The 20387-nt window shown below is 41.6% G+C and overlaps 1 protein-coding gene across 1 annotated transcript in view; it reads right to left on the reverse strand.

The window, feature by feature from the left end:
• TMEM108 (transmembrane protein 108) overlaps positions 1-20387 on the reverse strand; it is a gene marked incomplete at its 3' end in the record, with an annotated part of 372786 nt that overhangs the window by 351405 nt on the left and 994 nt on the right. Inside the window, exon 2 of the mRNA XM_082839228.1 lies at positions 14693-14807. The remainder of the gene's footprint in view (positions 1-14692; positions 14808-20387) is intronic.

Genomic DNA, 20387 nt, shown 5'->3' on the forward strand with positions numbered 1-20387 from the left:
CAAGCCAATAACTACTCCAAAGGAGGGAAGGTACTAAAGCATTGCACATTGCTTCACAGGTGGCAAGGAAGGAAAAAATATCTAAGGTTTTCTCATCAAAATGTAAGCTAGTCATGTAATAGCTAAGAGGTGTGTACACAATGAAATTCAGAAGATCAAAGTACTTTAACGATGAGAGTTTTCACAGCAATCTCACGAAATTCAGGGGAATAAACCCAGGGCAGGGTAGAAATCTGGGTTACAGGCCAAGGTCTGCTACACAGGAGCTACTGACTGGCCTTGGGCAAGTCACTTCCCTTCTGTGGGTTGATAATCCCCAGTTTAAACCTTACATTCTCACAAAAGCCTCCTTGGACCCTAAGATAGCTCCCCGTGGTGGGCTTCTGTAGCTCCCAGTACTTACAGCTTTCAGACTTTATTATTTGTTCATTGTCTATCTTCCCCACTTGATAGTAAGCTCCATGTCTATATTCACCTCAGATCCCTTGCTCCTTATGCTATGCCTGGTACGAAATAGAGGGAAGGAGGGAGGGATGAATGAAGAAATAACTGAATCAATAAATTGATCATAAAAAGAGGTGGACCAGCTGACCCCTAAGGTGTGTTTAGAAGCTAATGTATTAAAGGCATTTCTTCCTGTTGAACTCTATAAATGCTTGGGTTTAATTAGGTTAAAACACTTATGGATCACCTAATTTGAATGGAGTCTTACGCTTGGTCTATAGGGAGAAAAAGGGTAGCCAAGGATAAAAGAGAATTAGGTCTTGTCCCTGCCCTTCAAAGAAATGAGTCTGGCTACGGAAAAAAAAACTGCATTAAACAACTAGGACAAAGGAATAGGACGACTTTAATGAAAGCAAAAGTAACAGAGTAAGTGACATGATTAAGGGAGCTGGGATGACTCTCAATTATTAAAGTACACTACACAGAGGTGAAAGGACACTCTCTAACCACACAGCCAATTTAAGTGAGACCTGATGAAAAAGAACTCAGGCCCTTCCATCTCCTGGTAGTTAAGGAAGCTCCTTAAGTAAAAAGTGAGGCTCATGTTCCTGAGATTGCAGGCTCTTCACAGGGTTACAAGAGAGGAAAAGGTAAGATTCAGCTCAACAGATAAAGTCAGATACGGCCAAACCAACCCAACTGCAGACAGCTTTGGAGGCATGCAGAGTTTGACCCACCTGGAAGAATAAATGCTACTCCAGGGAGAACCAAGCAAGTGGTGGTCATTGAAGAAACAGATAAAAATGGTAATTAAGTGAAGGTAAGGGAATGAGTAAGATAGGCTACAAACTATTAATGCAATGAAACCCCCCTCTTCTGAGGCCCTGCCATGTGCCTCCTACAGGGTAGGCCATGCAAAGAATGCAAGAGAAGTTCATGGCAGGGTCCACGCCTGTGGAGACTCAGTATCTAACTGTGGAGACAAATATGTAATTGAGGGGAAAAAAATTCCAATAAGTAACAAAGTCTGCTAGCTCAAAAATGTGGCCTTAAACTGTGATGCCCAAAGAAGCAGGTAAGCAGGGAGGCCTGGCGCTGAACTGGGAAATAGGGCTTTGCCCTTGGCACTTCTGGGTCTCTTCTTGTTGGGCCTCTCACCCCTCAGGAGCATCCCTCTCCCATCTTTTTCACCCTGGGAAGAAGGATTGTAGGCACAAGGGATTAGCCACAACATTTAGTGGCCTGCCCAGCAGCAAAACTTTTAAAAGAGAGGGAGGGAACCCCAGACAGACAGGATGTGGCGGAGAGAGCACATCTGAGAGCAGCAATTTGAGGGCCAAGCACGGTGTTATGTGAAGTAAAGTAAGATGCAAGTTCTTTTTCCTTCCTCAGGAACAAACCCACAGAGGGGCTATCAATCGTTCTGAGGCAGGTCTGACCCCATCTTCTCTTCTTCCTAAATTCTGAGGGAATAGGGGAGAGCTTCCAGCAGGAGAAAAGTTCTCAGCCCACAGGGCAGGAAATTGAGAGGGTTATTTAAAATTGAAGAAGGAGTAGGATACCCCACCTAACGTAAGTCACAAAGTGGCTACATATCAGCTGCTGTACCTCTCCTTCCCGTTGCTGTCCTCATCCTGGTGCCCGTAATATAAAAAACGCAAAATCAACAGTTTAAAAAAAATCCAACTTGATCAGAGGCTGTATATTTCTTGCCTCCTCTAACTAAGAATAACTCTGTGAGGAAGGATACATGGCTGAGCTCTGGTGCCTCCCCTTCGAAAGGATTAACAAGCAACTTTGTGCAACCCAGTGTCCCAGTTTATTGTTGGCACCCTCCCTTTTTTTCCACCCTAAAACACACTCACACACAGGCACTCCCTCCATCAGTGCTCATGGAGAGAAGTGGTTGGGAGGCTCCTGTTGCCTGCCTATAAAATCTCTCCATTCAAAGAAGTTACACTAGGGCTTCCCTGGTGGTGCAGTGGTTGAGAGTCCGCCTGCCGATGCAGGGGACGCGGGTTTGTGCCCCGGTCCGGAGGGATCCCGCGTGCCGCAGAGCGGCTGGGCCCGTGGGCCATGGCCACTGAGCCCGCGCGTCTGGAGCCTGTGCTCTGCAGTGGGAGAGGCCACAGCAGTGAGAAGCCCGCGTACCGCAAAAAAAAAAAAAAAAAAGAAGTTACACTAGATAATCTTTCTGATTACTAGCCCAGAAAAACCCCAAACAAACAAAAAAACTCTATCATAACTCTTCTCCAAAAAAAAGGATCTGGAAAGAACAATTCAGTTGTCCCTAGGTATCTGAGGGGATACCAAAAGTCACAGACCCTCCAGTCCCTTGTATAAAATAACAGTGTTTGCATATAACCTATGCACATCCTCTCGTATACTTTAAGTAATCTCTAGATTACCTAATACCTCTGTATTACCTAATACAATATAAATGCTATGTAAGTTGTAAATACAATGTAAATGCTATGTAAATAGTTGCCAGTGTGCAGCAAATTCAAGTTTTGCTTTCTGGAATTTTTTTTTTTCCACAGAAAAATCCATGCAGTTGTACTTATGCCTCTCATCAATAAACTCAAGCAAATATTTCCTCTCATATGGCTCATGTAGCTTAATATCAAAAAAACAAACAACCCAACAGAAAAATGGGCAGAAGATCTAGACACTTCTCCAAAGAAGACAGACAGATGGCCAAAAAGTACATGAAAAGATGCTCAACATTACTAATTATTAGAGAAATGCACATCAAAATTGCAATGAGGTATCACCTCACACTGGTCAGAATGGCCATCATCAAAATATCTACAAACAATAAATGCTGAGAGGGTGTGGAGAAAAGGGAACCCTCCTACACTGGTTGGGAATATAAATCGGTACAGCCACTGTGGAGAACAGCATGGAGGTTCCTTAAGAAACTAAAACTAGAGCTAACATATGACCCAGCAGTCCCACCCCTGGGCATATATCTGGAGAAAAACATGGTTCAAAAGGATACACGCACCCCAATGTTCATTGCAGAGTTGTTTACAATAGCCAAGACATGGAAGCAACCTAAATGTCCATCAACAGAGGAATGGATAAAGAAGATGTGGTACATATATACAATGGAATATTACACAGCCATTAAAAAGAATGAAAAATGCCATTTGCAGCAACATGGATGGACCTGGAGATTACCATACTAAGTGAAGTCAGTCAGACAGAGAAAGGCAAAAATCATATGATATCACTTATATGCGGGATCTAAAAAAAATGATACCAATGAACTTATTTACAAAATAGAAACAGGCTCACAGATCTCAAAATCAAATTTATGGTTACCAAAATGGAAATGTGGGGGGGAGTGATAAATTAGGAGATTGGGATTAACATATACACACTACTATACATAAAATTGATAACTAACAAGGACCTACTGTATAGCACAGGAAACTCTACTCAATATTCTGCAATAACCTATATGGGAACAGAATCTGAAAAGAATGGATATGTATATGTATAACTGAATCACTCTGTTGTATACCTGAAACTAACACATTGGAAATTAACTATACTCCAATACAAAATTTTTAAAAAACAAGCAAGAAAAGAGACAAAATTAATGCAATGAGACCCACACATATATATGAAATTGCAGCCCATGCTAAAAACTAAAAAAAAAACCAGAAAAGCAATATTTAAGTTACTCTCACCTTGAGTAGAAAAAAATTTTAAAGCCTTATTTTGTGCATGAAACAATAAGGAAAATGGAGAAAAAAGAGGAAGAAAGAGTGAGAAGGGCCAGAAGGAGTTAGGTTTTAAAAACTACAATTTATAAGCCTAACATATGGCTTAAAATCATTTGAGCAAGAGGTGTAAAACCATAATTTAAATAGAGTGAACAAGAGAAACACAGATATGCTTTCAGCTCTACAGTGAGAAGGGCAGACAGCAACACCATTGTTTGAGAACACTGGCAGGTTTATTCATGTCAAACCGTGCTATAACTGAGAATCAATATGGGACAGTCTGCTTAAATGAACTCCAAGGGTTTGTACAAGCAATCCTGTTAATGTCATGTTGCATTTTATTAAATGATGTTTGGAATAAAAAGCCTGTTGGTTGGGCCCTGGAAAAGTTTGTTTTAAAGAGGTATACCTTATGATGACAGTTGTAATCATAGCATTTGATCTTCATGATAAATCTCACTATACATGAGAGGAAACAACTGTGAAGACAATGAATCAGTGCTCAGCGTTATATTATATGGAGTGACCCTGAAACTGCCTTCAATTTCTGATGTGGGCAGATACACCAGGACATTATGAGGGTCCAGGATAATTTTCACCATCACAGGTGGAAGGACAGTATCTTCTTTTTTTCCCTAAGAACCAAGTTCATTTGATCTTTTTTTTTCATTTATATTTATTTATTCTTATTGACATATAGTTGATTTACAATGTTTCAGGTGTTCAGCAAAATGATTCAGTTATACATACATATATATTATTTTTTAGATTATTCTCCATTATAGGTTATTACAAGATATTGAACATAGTTCCCTGTGCTACACAGTAAATCCTTGTTGTTTATTTCATATATTGTAGTGTGTATGTTAATCCCAATCTCCTAATTTATCCCTCCCCCCTCCCCATTTTCTCTTTGGTAACCATAAGTTTGTTTTCTATGTCTGTGAGTCTATTTCTGTTTTGTAAATTGGTTCATTTGTATCATTTTTTTTAGATTCCACATATAAGTGATATCGTATGATATTTGTCTTTTCTGACTTACTTCATTCAGTATGACAATCTCTAGGTCCATCCACGTTGCTGCAAATGGCATTATTTCATTCTTTTTCATGGCTGAGTAATATTCCATTGTACATATATACTGCATCTTCTTTATCCATTCATCTGTCGATGGACTTTTAGACTGCTTCCGTGCCTTGGCTATTGTAAATAGTGCTGCTATGAACATTGAGGTGCATGTATCTTTTGAATTAGAGTTTTCATCTTTTCTGGATATATGCCCAGGAGTAAGATTGCTGGATCATATGGTAACTCTGTTTTTAGTTTAAGGAGCCTCCATGCTGTTTTACATAGTGGCTGCACCAATTTACATTCCCACCAACAGTGTACAAGAGTCCCCTTTCTCCATACTCTAGGAGAGTACATCTTTAGGTACTTACTGATAGAGCTGTGGGGCTGGGGTCTTATCTAAGAAACACGTGGTTAGAGAAGGTGTGGCAGTGACAGGCAGAGGATGGCTAATCAAGAAATGTGATTCAGATCAGCTGGGCAATTCTGATGTTCAGTAACTTCATCAGCAAGCACACATGATGAGCTTACACACAGAGCTCTGTGCTGGACAGGAAGAAAAGAGGACACGGGCAAGGGAGTAACCCAGGTACCATGCTCACAAGCAGCCTATAAGGGCGTTATTATGAATCCCATCCTACAAATAAGAAAATTGAGGCTGAGAGATATTAAATATTTTGCCCAAAGTCACCTTTCTAAAATCTGATAGAGACCAGATGGAAATACAGGTCTGGCTAACAGGTTAAAGGTCTTTCAATGCTACCAAACCAAATGGCCACTGAAAGGAAAGGGCATTCTATGCTGAGAGTAGACAATGGGACCAAAGACCAGTCTGAGTAAGGAGCAGTTTGTGCATAGAAAGAGTACAAAGTCAGAAAGTAAGTTGGAGTCAGACTGTGGACTGCCTTTATGTCTAGTTAAGAAGCACACTGTCCTGCGGGCTGCTGGGAATCACAGAACTTTGAAAATCAAAAAAGATGTAAGAAAGGGAGCAAAGAGACCAAAGGATCTACACCAGGTAACAGGGTTAGTGAGAGGAGGGAAAAGATGGAAAGGCATTTAGAGAAACACCAGAGGGAACAAGAAGTTAAAGTCCAGTACCACACTGACATGGGATTTGGGGCTCTCAAAGTAAAAGACACTAATTGGGGGTTACTACTACTGTCCTACTATTTAATGTTTGGCAAATATTTTACTAATGCCAATAATTAAGAATTTCAGAGGTGATCTAATAAGTGTTCTTTCCAATAGAAAGGGGACAGCAGGCTCAGCGGCCATGGCTCACGGACCCAGCTATTCCACAGTATGTGGGATCCTCCTGGACCGGGGCACGAACCTGCGTCCCCTGCATCGGCAGGCAGACTCTCAACCTCTGCGCCACCAGGGAAGCCCGAAAGGGGATAGCTTTTGACAGCTAAGGGAAGCATGCACCTGGTCTGCCTCTTCCTCATGCAGGAAACTTCTTTTAAGGGGGACGTGCTGATAAGAAGTCATGTTTGAAGATATTATTGGGTTGGCCAAAAGGTTCCTTTGGTTTTTAAGTACAAATAAAAGACACATTTTTCATTTTCACCAAGAACTTTATTGAACAACATATTCACCCTTTTGTTCCACTGCCTTCTGTCATTTTTCAGGCAACTTCATAATTCCATCTTCCCAAAACTTTTTATCTTTTTGAGCAAAGAACTGTTCCAGGTGCCTTTTATAGTCTTCCAGGGAATTGAAAGTTTTTCCATTAAGAGAATTTTGTAAAGACCAAAGTAAACGGACATCCAAATGTGCAATGTCTGGTGAATACAGCGATGAATCAGAACTTCCCAGCCAAGCTGTAACAGTTTTTGCCTGGTCATTAAAGAAACGCACAGTCTTGCGTTATCCTGATGGAAGATTATGTGTTTTCTGTTGACTAAGTCGAGTGCTGCTTTCAGTTGGTCTAACTGGGAGCAGTACTTGCTGGAATTAATTGCTTGGTTTTTCTGGAAGGAGCTCATAATAGAGGACTCCCTTTCAATCCCACCATATACACAACATCACCTTCTTTGGATGAAGACAGGCCTTTGGTGTGGTTGGTGGCGCTTCATTTCACTTGCCCCATGATCTCTTCTGTTCCACATTATTGTACCGTATCCACTTTTTCATTGCCCATCACAATTTGTTTTAAAAACGGAACATTTTTGTTAAGTTTAAGTAGAGAATTGCATGCTGAAATACGGTCAAGAAGGTTTTTTTCACTTAACTTATGTGGAACCTAAACATCAAAGCGGTGAACATAATAAAGCTGGTGCAAATGATTATCCATGCTTGACTTGGATATTTTGAGTATGTCGGTGATCTCCAGCATGGTATAAGGTTGATTGTTCTCAATGAATGTCTTGATTTGATCACTATCAACTTCAACTGGTCTACCTGACCGTGGAGCATCGTCCAGCGAGAAATCTCCAGCACGAAACTTTGCAAACTACTTTTGACATGTTCGATCAATCACAGCACCTTCTCCATACACTGCACAAATCCTTTTCTGCATTTCAGTTTTGTTTTTAACTTTCTTGAAATAACAAAGCATAATATGCCGAAAATGTTGCTTTTTTCTTCCATCTTCAGTATTAAAATGGCTACACAAAAATTCACCAATTTTGATGTTTTTTTTTTAAATGCACACTGATATGACAGCTGTCACAATACAATCTAACAAAACTGTTTCAATGACGTTGAAGACAACTAAATGCCACTAGAGCCATCTTGCAGAAAAAACCAAACGAACCTTTTGGCCAACCCAATACTCTAGCCACAGCTTTGTTTCTTGGAAAGTTGAAGGTCAAGATTCAATGATGGGCTCAGGAGGGAAAAAGCCTGAGTAGGATCTATCACCTCTTCCTGTGGCTCATGGGAAGGACAGGACAGTTCACTAAAGCTGGAGGTTTCAGCCCGCCCCTCAAGCATCTGTGGCCTCAGTCCTTGCCTCCCGAGCACATTTATCCCCCCAACAACCTCACAGGGAGTGGACTACAGCAGGACAAAATCCCAGAATTCAGGATCTGGGGCTCTCAGCCATCTTTCAGAATCTCTTTACACCCTAGAGAGAGCAGATGCCTTTACTGTTGCTATAGAATCTTCATGCAGGGGCTGCAAATTAATTCCTGATTCTATGAGAAAAAACATAATGTTGTTTTATTTTTGTAAAAAATAAATTAGATATGCACAAATTTGACTTACGTATAAACTAAAGATAAAGTAAGGTTAGCACTTGTTTAAAATTAAAACTGAAGATTTTAATCTGGAAATATGTGGTTATCTGTATACAAATCTTCCCGCTCAGAAGAAACACGAATATATACATTAAAACTAATATGATACAATGCTCTATTTTTCCCTTCTCATTAAAAAAATTCAATAGAGGGGATAGGGATCTTCACAGAGTAAGAAGAGAAACTGAAGCAAAAGATTCATCTCTGCTCCTTTCCCCTTAGTAGGCAGCAGCTGGGTGAGAAAGCTGATCCTGATCATCCTTCAATAACAGAGTACATTCTTTCCTCAACCAGCAGTTGCAGAAGCCCCACTGCACTTCTCTTCTGCCTCTTTCAAAAGAAGCTGCATCTAAGGAAATACTGACTCTCTGTATATGGCACCCCCGTGCTGCAGCTACTTGAGAAGAGTAAGAGCCTTCAGTGGATTCAGTGAGCCAATGTGCTCACTGTTTGTGCTACCACAGGGCACACCCTTCACAGCTGTGCAGGCCCATGGAGCTGGAACCATCATTCTTACCCTGTCAGAGAATCATAAATAGGGACAGAGCCTTCTGCAATATGAGAATGCACTCCCTTGTAAAGTCATATTCAATCACTGGTTCAACTCTCCAAGATTAGGGGTAAATGAACAAAACACACTACAACACAAAACATTTTAAAGTCTGCTTTGTAAGGCAGTAATCCCCCAAATGACAACATCTATATGGAATTTATCTTTGGAGTAATAAGCCAAGTTATTTTCCTTTGTCAGAACTGGAATCTTACAAACCCAGCTATGGAACAACACTTGTCAGAGACGTCAAAACGTCTTTCAACATTCAGACAGCCACCTAGCCATTATTCCTGGGGGATACATGGGTGGTTGAGGGAATCACATTTGACAGATGCAAAAAATAAGATATCCAAATGGAAAATACAACTCCTCATTTCCCAACCATCTAGCCCAGCAATTTCCCTACCATTCTGCACTGGGATGCAGTCAGTCTCCTCAAAAAAAAAAAAAAAAAAAAAAAGGGATACAGGCTTTTTCACAATTGCTACTGAACGTGTAGGCTTTGAAAGTAATCTTCCAATTCTTTACTATACACATGACCCACAATCACTGTTTATATTGATTCCAAGAGTTAAGAATTCAGGGTCCTTATACCAGAGAGGTCTCATGTTCTATCAGTCTACCCCACCATTGCTCCCTTCCAGAGAAACCACAGTCCTTGTTGAGGCAAGAAGACCTAGGCCACAGCTGTGTGGACCAAGAGACTGTAGACCCCTAAGACTGCCTGGTAGAAGAGCTTTGACCAGGGGGATGATAGTTACTACAGAATTATCATATTCCTTTCCTTCTTGGTCCGTACACAGACCATCAGTTAGGTTGTGGCGACAGGAAGACATGAGCAGAGAAGCCAAAACGGAAATGCTGAGCCATGTTAATGGTTGAGAAGTAGAATGTGGACTGATCAAGTACTGTTAGTGCAGATACATGCTGGAGTTGCAACAGATCAGGGGACAATCTTCCTGGTCCTGAGTGAGGTCCTGTCTCCATGAGGTCTGGCCAGACTACGGCTCTTTCTCATCCTGAAAGGCCTCTGGGATTCCTCCCAACTTGCCACACGTCTGACATTTGTTTTATTTTCTCATGCATCCTTACTTAAGCCTTCCATTTCTTAAGGCAACTTGAATGAGTTTCTGTTCTTGTAATCAAAGACATTTATAGGGGCCCCACAGCAAGATATCTGAAAGTGTTCCTTTTCTCTTTACTAACTATAAAACAATCTCAGATCTCCCATCTGACAGTCTACATATAACCTCACAAATTTAGAGCTACTTTGCCAGTTTTTGTAATCACAGAGAAAGAAAAGAAATGGCTGGCAAAGCCCCTTTCCCCTTGATTGTCTTTAAATTGCCCTTGCTGCATTTTTTCTCCCAGTCGATCCCTGCCACATGTAGACCACCATTTACTTTCAGTAGATCTAGAAGGTTCAGCCACAGTAAGTCTAGAATAAAAACCCAGCATCCTATGGGAGCCTTAGTAGTCTCTCCATCCTCTGTGGCACTGACAGAATCCCCCCTGTGACTTCTTGGTTGATTTCAAGGTTCAGGGACCAAGTTTTCCACTGGCAAAACTTGATTCTTCTGGTCCCTAAAAAATAAGATTGGCTCCCAAAGCAGTTCCAGCACTGGGAAAAGGTCAGGTCATATCAGAAATTAATGAGCCAGCCCCTCGGAGCACTGCACCTTCTGCAACTCTAATTACTCCTCCCTCCTATCAAAAGACCCCACTCAACTCTCTAGCAACCAGTGATTCTCAATCACAGGCAGTATTTGGAAATGTGAGGGGCCATGCTGGTTGACTCAGTGACTTGGTTAGAGTAATACAGGTATTTAGTAACCAGGGATGCTAAATGTCCTATAATGGACAGCAAAGTTCCACACGATGATGAATCACTGTATCAAAATGTTAACAGCACCTCCCTTGAGAAACACTGAGACCCCTCCAACATTCCGAGCAGACCAAAGCAGGAAAGAAAGGCAAAGTGAAGAGAGGAGGGCAGTAAGAGGACCAGCACCGCACCATCAGAAGTGAAGCAGTCGAGTGAAGACTGTCTGGGGATCACCTCGCCCCCGCCACCTCCTTCCCCTCGCCCTCCAGGAACACTACTCACAGCACACAACTCCTTGTTCTCAGTCCCGCTACCATGCAAAACAGTCTTGGGCTCAGATTTAAATTATATCTTTTAAAATGTGTGTCTTTATTTCCACATCTTTTCCTTTGTTCTAATTATGGTAGTTTCTGAGCAACTAATGTTGGTGCTAGTAATAGATAATATATCACCTGAAAATTCTTCCATGTTGCTAAAGGGCTTAATTACTAAATTTGTACTATAATATGTCTGTTGGAAAATCTAGAGACTAATCCTTTAGGGGATAACTCCTCAGAGATTAAACTTGAGAGATTAAATTTGTGAATTAATACCTTCTTATGAAACACTTTTTTGAGCCACACTGGGGCTTGGAAGAAGGGAAGGTGAAAACTCTCTCGCCACCTCTCCCAGACTCTTTGTTATGCTCTAGGCAGTATCAAAAGAGACATCCTGCACAAACTAGCTTCACCACCAAGGATCAGGGCATGGAGAGACCAGATGGAAAGAGACAGCTCAGCAGCCTTGGATTAAAGCACAAATATTTCTGAGGCAGTGCGCTCAGTTATGTCAGAGAGACAGGCCCATGGCACTTTCTGTAACAGACAGATGCTGCAGCAAGGTAAAAAGTTCAGCAAGAGCCACTCACAGATTGAAAAGTGCCCAAGGATGGAAAAGTCCAAAATGCAATCCTGTTTTAAATGAGGTGAGGTCTTGCTATAACAAGCGCACATGCTGTCACTACAAGTGTGCATTTCTGACAAATAGGGTCCTTACAGACTGAAGCAGTGCTATCCAACAGAATTCCCTCTGATGATGGCAATGTTCTCTGTCCGCACTGTGCCTGTGTCAATATGGTAGTGTTTGTTGTAAATTTTGTGAGTGTATCTAATAATTGCAGGGACCAGAAACACAGCAAGGCTGAACACAAATCTGCCAGGACAGTTTACATCTAATCCCTGCACTTGCCCTTCCTGAGAGTTAAACTGAGGCTTTCTAGTAAAATAACGTGATTGCTTCAGGCCTAAGTCAGGGTGATGGCCTTTTTCACCATTCCAACACAGAGTTCTAGAAGATTATCAGAACACCTGTGATATTAAAACATTTTACGTATCACTCAAAGAGCATGGGTTGAAGATAAACCCTTTTCCATAATTCCGAAGGAGAGAAGAAACATAAATGTAAAAGTTCTAGGATAAAAACAGATTTCTCCAAATATTCTCTGGTCTTTGTTGTATTACCTGCAAAATCTGTTCTAGGATCAGTAGTCATTTGGGAGGATATTTTTCTTCGGGGGGGTTATTTCTTTATGTCCTTTGATCTGATTATACATGAGTCACTTTAGCATTAAGAGATTACCACAACCCCCCAACCCCCGGTCAAAAGCAATTTCCTTAACTGCTCTTCTGAACAGCCTCCTTCTCCTTCCTCCACTCTCCCATTTTTTAACTTTCCAAAAAAAAAGCCTTTATTCACGAGTATATTGTTGAAATGAGCTGAATATGAAGCTCTCAAGTAAAATCAGAATCCAGTACTGTTCATCATTTCCCACACCACTAACCCTTCACCCTTCAAACTCCCCTGCTCCTCAGCTACTGCCTTCACAAGGATTAACAGTGATCCTTGAGTCCTGGAAATTTGGGGAGACAGATATTTCTTAGCATTTATAGAGCTCCCAAGTAATCACACAGAACTACGTACATCCCTTCTTTAGGCTACTGAGTTATAAATGCTGTCTCCATTTTGCAGGTAGGGAAACTGGAGCAAAATGAGGCTAAATGATTAAAATACAGTCCCAGAGAAACTCAGAGCAAGATTAAGTCACTGTACGCCTCCAGCAGTGGTTCTCAACCAGGGGCAGTTTCCCCCCCAGGGGACATTTGGCAGTGTCTGGAGACATTTTTGATTGTCACGATTGCGGTGGGATGGAGTGGGGGAACTACCGGCATCTAGTGGGTAGAGGCCAAGGATGCTGCTGAACATGCTACAATGCACAGGACAGCCCACAACAAAGAATCGCCAGGCTCAGCATGTCAGTGGTGCCGAGGATGAGAACCCCTGATCCTCTGGCATCCCCAGCACTACTTTCTTTGGCCCCTAGTCAATAAAGAATGGCTCTCTCTGTAATTTGATCCTTGTACAACATTTACACAAGAAACATGCCAGTTCAGTGTTATTTCTGGCATGCTATACATTTTAGTTACTTTTAAAATGGAAAACATATGGGAGCCACAGAGGAAATTGAGGAAAGCTGGCAAAGTCTGGCTCCTTTCCTCTAATGAGAAAGCTTAGCAAATACCAGGTCCTTTCCTTCGTGACCCCCAGGCACTGAGCTGAGGTCTGTGTCTGGCCACTCACCTGGACTCTTCAGTTGTTGATGTGCTTTGCAGCTGCCTTTTCTCTGCTTTGCTTATCTCTAAGCATGTGCATCACTCCAGAGCAGTAATGATGTATGCTTATAGGAATCTCCAGAGGTCTACAGCTGCTAATTGTCTATTTTGTTCAGTAAATTGTACTCATTACTGAGCCATGTAAGGCACAGAAGGACATCAGCCTTTCTGGGTGCCCTCTGTCTGAGCCTGGGCAATGGGATGTTATCAGCAAGGGCGCCACAGTATTGAAAAAAGATGCTTAAAAACAACCCTCCATCCAGTTTTTCAGCTGATTACTTTTATTTTTGTTATATAACTTCCTGTCCCCCTCTTTCTTAACCATCCTTAGCTCTGCTTAGATTTGTATTAACTATAATTTTCTCTTCAGTGAGTCTGATTTTAGTTTAAGCTCTAGAAGCCAGAGAGTTCAGAAAGGATTGGATGTCCTTTCCACCCCTCCCTCCCAGACTTCCACTGGTCTCTGAGAAGGGCACACCGAGCAGTGAACTTCTCCTTTTGATCTCAAAAATCTTCAGGACAAATGAAAATCCAAAGCCAGCTTTGGTTATAATTCTCCCAGTGCCTACATCCGTTGCACTAGGGACTGCAAGCAGATGAGGAGGGAATGGACATGTGACTTCCAGTGACACTGGATAAAATAAAATGGAATGGGCAGAACCACGTGCTTTGCTACTGCTATTATCCACCAAACTGGGAATCATCAACTCTCTGGTAAGCTGTTTCCGCCCCCCATCCTGAAAAGAAAAGTGATTAATGCAGGAAAAGTTAAGCAAAGTAATCCATGGAGGGGGAGGATGCTGAGAGAGGGGAATTTGAGCCAGCAGAGCTAACAATATGATATGGCTACAGGAAAGCGGCACTCAGGCCTAGTTCCCTCCTCTACAGTGTATCTCAGGAAGGCCCAGCAACACCCTCACCACCCACATAAATCAAATCCTACACAAACTCACTAAAAATTCTTGTGCTGAGATATTCTCATGCAGAGATTCCATCCCATCACCCTGACAATGGTTTTAGCTTTGTAAGTACTGATCTTAATGGTGTTTATCAGCTGAATCACTAAAGGCTTTGGGAACCTTTCACAAACATGGCACCCCACTGCACTGACTCCAAGAGGCTGTTAATACAAGAGTAAAACCAGAGCAACAATGGCAACAATGCCTTTGACTTACCCTGGAGTAGAGGGTGTGAGAGCCTTCAAAGGCACTTACATCCTTGCGACCCATCAGCTCTGCTGCCTTTCACCACTCATTTCTGCATGGTGGACCACAACCGATCAATCACCAGCTACCAAAGACGAGAAATGAATGAATGCGTTAGGCCAGAAGATCCGTAACTTCAAGTCCCAAGCTACTGCTCAAGTGAATTTGCTAGTGTAGGCTAAGTACTTACTTAACACATAGACCCAAACACATATACTACCTCTAGTTCAGTAAAAGTTTGTTTCTGGTCCCTATATACATACTGGACAAGCGAACAGTGGAGGGGCCCTCCTTGATCAGTGATCCAGGCACCCAGGCTGACAAAAGTCCTGCCATCCTTAAACACAGCTTCCAAGATCCCCCAGGGGTCCTTTCCATTCCCGCCTACGAGGAGCGTAAAACAACAGAGAGGAACTCACATGGGCGCTCTCTTTTTCTGTTTTCTTCCTAGAAGTGGACCACAACGCTTTTCTGCTTGCACTCAGTTACACAGCCACACCTAAGCCCATGGGTTTCTGGGTAGCTAGTGATCAGTCTCATACAAGCCTGACTCCAGCCCAACAAAGAAGACAATGTTAGTTTTAGAGTATGGAGCTCTGGGTGAGACACTAGCACGTCTTGAACTTGACTTAGTTACTTAACAAAGTTACTTAACAACTCTGAGATATGGTTTCCTCATCTGTGAAATACCCTGCTTCCCTCATTGACCTGTGTGTCAACGTGCGATTCAAAATGAGACAAAACAGCACTTCTGAGACTTTAATGTACATGCATGGCACCTGGGCATCTTGATAAAAGGCAGATTGCAAACTCCCAGATGATACCAATGCTGCTGTTCTCTGACCACACCTTAACTAGAAAAGAGATTTTTTAAATTAGAGAATATTTTTGTATACCGCAAAGTGATTTGCAGATGCAAAGAATTATTATCTTGGTACCGACTTTGATTATACATGAATTCCCAACTAGCCAGCATTTTCAGGATATGTTTAGTCTGGGTACCAAGTAAAATTTCATAGAGTCACAGGATTTTGGAACTGGAAAGAATTAAAGTGGTCACTGCTCTCCCCTCTTATTTTCCAGACAAGTAAAAAACTCAGAGAAGTCAACGATGTCCCCGAAATCTCAGAACAACTTAGTGTGCTGGAATTAGAATCCAGAAATTTGACTTTTTCTTCTCTTATTACATAAATTCAATTCTTCTTTTCCTTCTGAAGAAGAAAAGGTAGTTTTATTCTTCTCCTAAAGTGAGAATAAATGCTACCCTGGCCCAAATCTAAGAAGGTACCAGAAGGTAGCATTGACCAGCATGGGTCACCATCGTACCAAATGTAAGTGAGGGGGTTACAGGACAGACACTGAGATTTCCAAGCAGACGTTCTTCAGAACATAGTGATTTCCATCAAAGTTATATCTCATGTGTCCAAAATGTGACTTGAACACAAATTAACTTCTGTATACCTTCTGGCAAAAACAAGAATTTTTAGTTTCCATATACACACACTGAGTCACTACTATTAGGGGACAATTAGAAAAAGAGAATTTGAGGTTGCATATAAAAAAGGAAAAGGAAATAATTAGCTGAGGAGGAGCAGTGGTTTCTGTAGTCAACCCTGGGGACAAATAAAGGAACCTCAAGATTTTTTATCCCCAACATCTAAATTATTTTGCATCTCTGAGATCATGGTGAGTCCTAAGAATTAACAGCAGAAAGTAAAACATAGGGCCTCAGCAGTGAGAGACAGGAGTCCAAACTCCAAGTCCTAAGTCAGAAAGGCACTGACTTACCCGGAAATCAAATCAGACTGGGGAAGAAGGGAGGCTCTTAGTATGCATGTCTCCAATAAATTTGAAAAGTGTTTTGGTGAAATTAGGAGGGCGTCCTTACTGAGCAAGGAATGATAAATGGAAATCCATACTTGCATATCCATCATTAAGATGGGTAAAATGCTATTATCAGCATCTTCATTTAGTAATTTCAAGCATTCTAATAAAGGTAAAATGTTCTAAGAACTTCTATAGGTTTACTTCTGTACTCCACCCTCAACTCTCTTCCACCATAGTGTCTCTAGCACCTCAAAAATTCTCACATCCTGGCCATTTCCCTGAACCTATTCTAGACCCTAGAATTTTTACCCTATTTTTGTGCCATGGACCCTCCCCTCCTTTTGGCAATCTGTTGAAGCCTAAGGAGCTCCTTCTCAGAATAATCTGTTAAATGCATAGAGAAAATATATAAGATTACAAAGGAAGCCAATTATATGGAAACACTCTTCTATCCACATAGCCCTCAGAGAGTCCATGGACCCAGTTTAAAAACATCTGATTGGGGAATGACTCTTCTAGGGTGATGAAAGCTTTTTCTTACAGGAAACGTTATGCAGAAAAGTTTTAAAAATACAAGGATGTATAGTAACAATGCTGCTAAATAACAGTCAGTGAAGAAAAGAATAAGGTGCGAAAAGAAGCCTGACCTTGAATTTCTGCCCAAACACAACACTATTCATGCTGTAGCTTTAAAACCCTATATTAAGGAATTACTCAGAATTTTTTTGGCTCCAGCCCTGTAGACACAGCATCTTCTGTGTACTGATGGCAGGTGAAGAAACACAGCACTGGAGAAGGCAAGACTGACATGAGCCCGAGCTTGGGTCCTAGTTCTCTAACTAGCTCTGTTAGCTTGGTCAAGTCACTCAGCTCTGAGGTGAAATTCCTTGCCTATAAAATGAGAAGGTTGAGCTAAACCATCCCTAGGTTTCTTACAACTCTGAATTATTAGGATTCTAAGACAATGCACAATCATTTCTCTGAGAAGAAATATTAGTGAGATTTCTTTTTGCCCTAGGTTCACTGCATGAAAATACCTTCTAGATGAGAATTTTTCAGAGGCTTCAGAAATACCTTATTAAGACTCACCTGGCCATAGAATTTTAGACTTAGAAGGGATTTTAAGAGACATGCACCACATCTCACCAATCCCAGTGACCAGGTGAGAAAACTGAGGTTCTGAAAGGCAAATAAATGTATCTGAGGTCACATGATGAGGCAGTGCTACTGGACTGTTGTGACTACTGCCATCTAGCATCAGCAGGATTTTAGGATTTGGCACTGGTAGTAGAACCTAGCTCATGAGTTCACTTGAAGAGAGACAGAAATAAACTTCAAATAAGCTGAGCCATAGAATGGGGATGGCACGAGGAAGCAGGTGACTGGGGTAATGACTCCCAGCAGCAGTGCTCTATGCCTCCAGTAGGGTCAAAGCTCATATGCACAGCAACCTCACTAGCAACAGTACTACCTCCCTCAAATATCATGGCTACAAAATCCATCTCAAAGAACAGTCAATTACAAAAAATGAAAAACAACAACAAAAACAAAAAAGGTATTTCAAAACAGGGGAATAGATGAACGAACCCTGGCTAATAAGGTCAATGAAACCGGAGTTCAAGATTTGAATTGTTAATACAATCTTAAAATCTTAAAATACTTGTTAGGAATTTTTAAGTTTTAGGATTCAGAATAACTTTGACCTAGCTTTGTGGACAGCGCTGAAGTATAGTAACTACGAGCATTATTTTAACTAATACCCTCACCACTATCTTCAGACCATGTAATTATTAGATACTGATCAGGTTTAAAAGTTACACGTGTTATTTCCATAGTCCCGCCCACATGTAGAGACTAGTTTTATAAGCAAAGAAGTAGAAACTATTAAGTTGTTGGGAATTTTGATTGAATCATGATTTCAACCTCATTCTCAATTAGCCAACATGTATGCCAAGTACTTTCAAAACCTGTGCTATGAGGCTTCATTGTCAGTTTACCCTCTCCACCTCCCACACACAACCAGCAGAGTAATGGCACCATTCTCAACCCCCACAGTCACCATCCCTACCTTAGAGCAACATTTCTGGCTTTCAGAACTTTTTTTTTTTTTTAGATTTTCTTTGAGAACCGATACAGCCTTTCAAAATCTATACTAGAGGCTACACACCGCTGGTTTGCCAGCTCTATATTTCATCTCTTCCAGGAATTCCCAGAGACAGCAGTGCCATCTACTGGTAGGGAGGGCACTACTTGTTTTCTGGAAGCCAGTGGGTGACTTGCCAAGGATCTGAAAGAATGGTAGCCTAGATTTGTGTCTTTGTGAGCCTTTCTTTTCTAGAGCACATTACAAGCATAACTGATGCTTACAATCTGAGACACGGAACTCCACAGGAGCCCCCATCGTGGAGGGCAGGTCTTCTGTAAGCCACAAAAAGCCCAGCCAGTCTAGCCAATAGTGAGGCGGCTCTGCCTAGAAATGCCTCCTCAAGGCTGAGCCTCGCTGAATTAAACACGTCCTAGCTCTCCTTTCCCCCCCATGCTTCTGTATCAGATGATCTCACCCGTGCCCCCACCTGTGGCAATGTTATCTCGCTCCATCTTACAGCAAGTGTCCCAGGGAAGGTGCTCAGACCTCTCTCAACGTGAAGGCTCTTAGATTTACACAATGTGACACAGATCCTGCTCAAAGGACGCTACTGCTTAGGCATGCAGGTCAGACTCTAATCTCTCTCATTCACTCTCTATCCCCCCCCTCCCTGACCCAGGGGACAGAAACAACAGAAAGGAAATGATTTTGTTGTTGCTTTGAAAGCTACACTAGTGGGCTTTTATCGACTCAGAAAATAAACCTTGTCCTGTAGGTCACCGAGGTACCTTGCTTCCCTAAAGATGAACTAAGCCTGCCAATCTTTCTGTTTTCCCTTGTGTAACCTAATAAGTGTTTCTCAACCTTTCCAAAACCCCTGCCTCCCTTCCACAGGCTAAAGATAAACACTGCATGCCCTCTGTGTATTTATATAACAAAAGTGACATTTTTCTCTCTAAACATAAGCATATACCTTTTCAAACTATACCACCTACCCCAGCCTCAGAATTCCTTCCTCTCCCCACTGCATACCAGCTAAAAACAAATCACTGACAAATTTTTAAATTATTCTTACTATTCCAAGCTGTCAGGTGACAATCTATATTTTACTTTATGAGAGTAATTTGTTATATTCCCAACAAGCTTTGCAGCACCTTCTCTTTTACTTTCGCTCACCCCAGAGAACCACCAAAAGTTGATTTGTTACAGTTGATGTTAATTCTGATTCCCCCTAACAAATTTAAGTGTTCCCTCTTCAGTTAGCTTGAACTTGCCAAGTAAATTGGTTGCTTAGCAAGTGTAGGCATTTCACAGGCATGGGGTGTGCCTTAGATGCTTGGAAAAAATCACATTGTTTCCTAAAAAAACACAAAACTTTGTATGGGGAAGGTAAGAGTAATAAAAAACCTTTGAAGCAGTAGCTACCAGGAACTGGAGAGATTGTTGTCCATTTCCTACCAGAGTAAGTTCTAAATGAATTACAGTGAAACTCCAGAATACAGTAAAATCTTCCTAATAACAGTTAGTTGAACCATTTCTTACCAAGCAGACTACCAGATATATCTAACAAATTAACCAGTGGAAAACTGAAGGGACTTTTTGCCCTTGCTATTTGCAGGTCTGGGGAAATGCAGAAGGAAAGAGGCAGGGGATGCCTCCCTTTCTAAAGTATGACTTAAAGGAGACATTCCCCCCCACCCCCCATGCACAAGCAGGTTTGGCATCCAATGGTCTTCTTTAAACATGCACTTT

The sequence above is a fragment of the Leucopleurus acutus genome (genome assembly GCF_964270905.1).
Source record: "Leucopleurus acutus genome assembly, chromosome: 5".
NCBI lineage: Eukaryota > Metazoa > Chordata > Mammalia > Artiodactyla > Delphinidae > Leucopleurus > Leucopleurus acutus.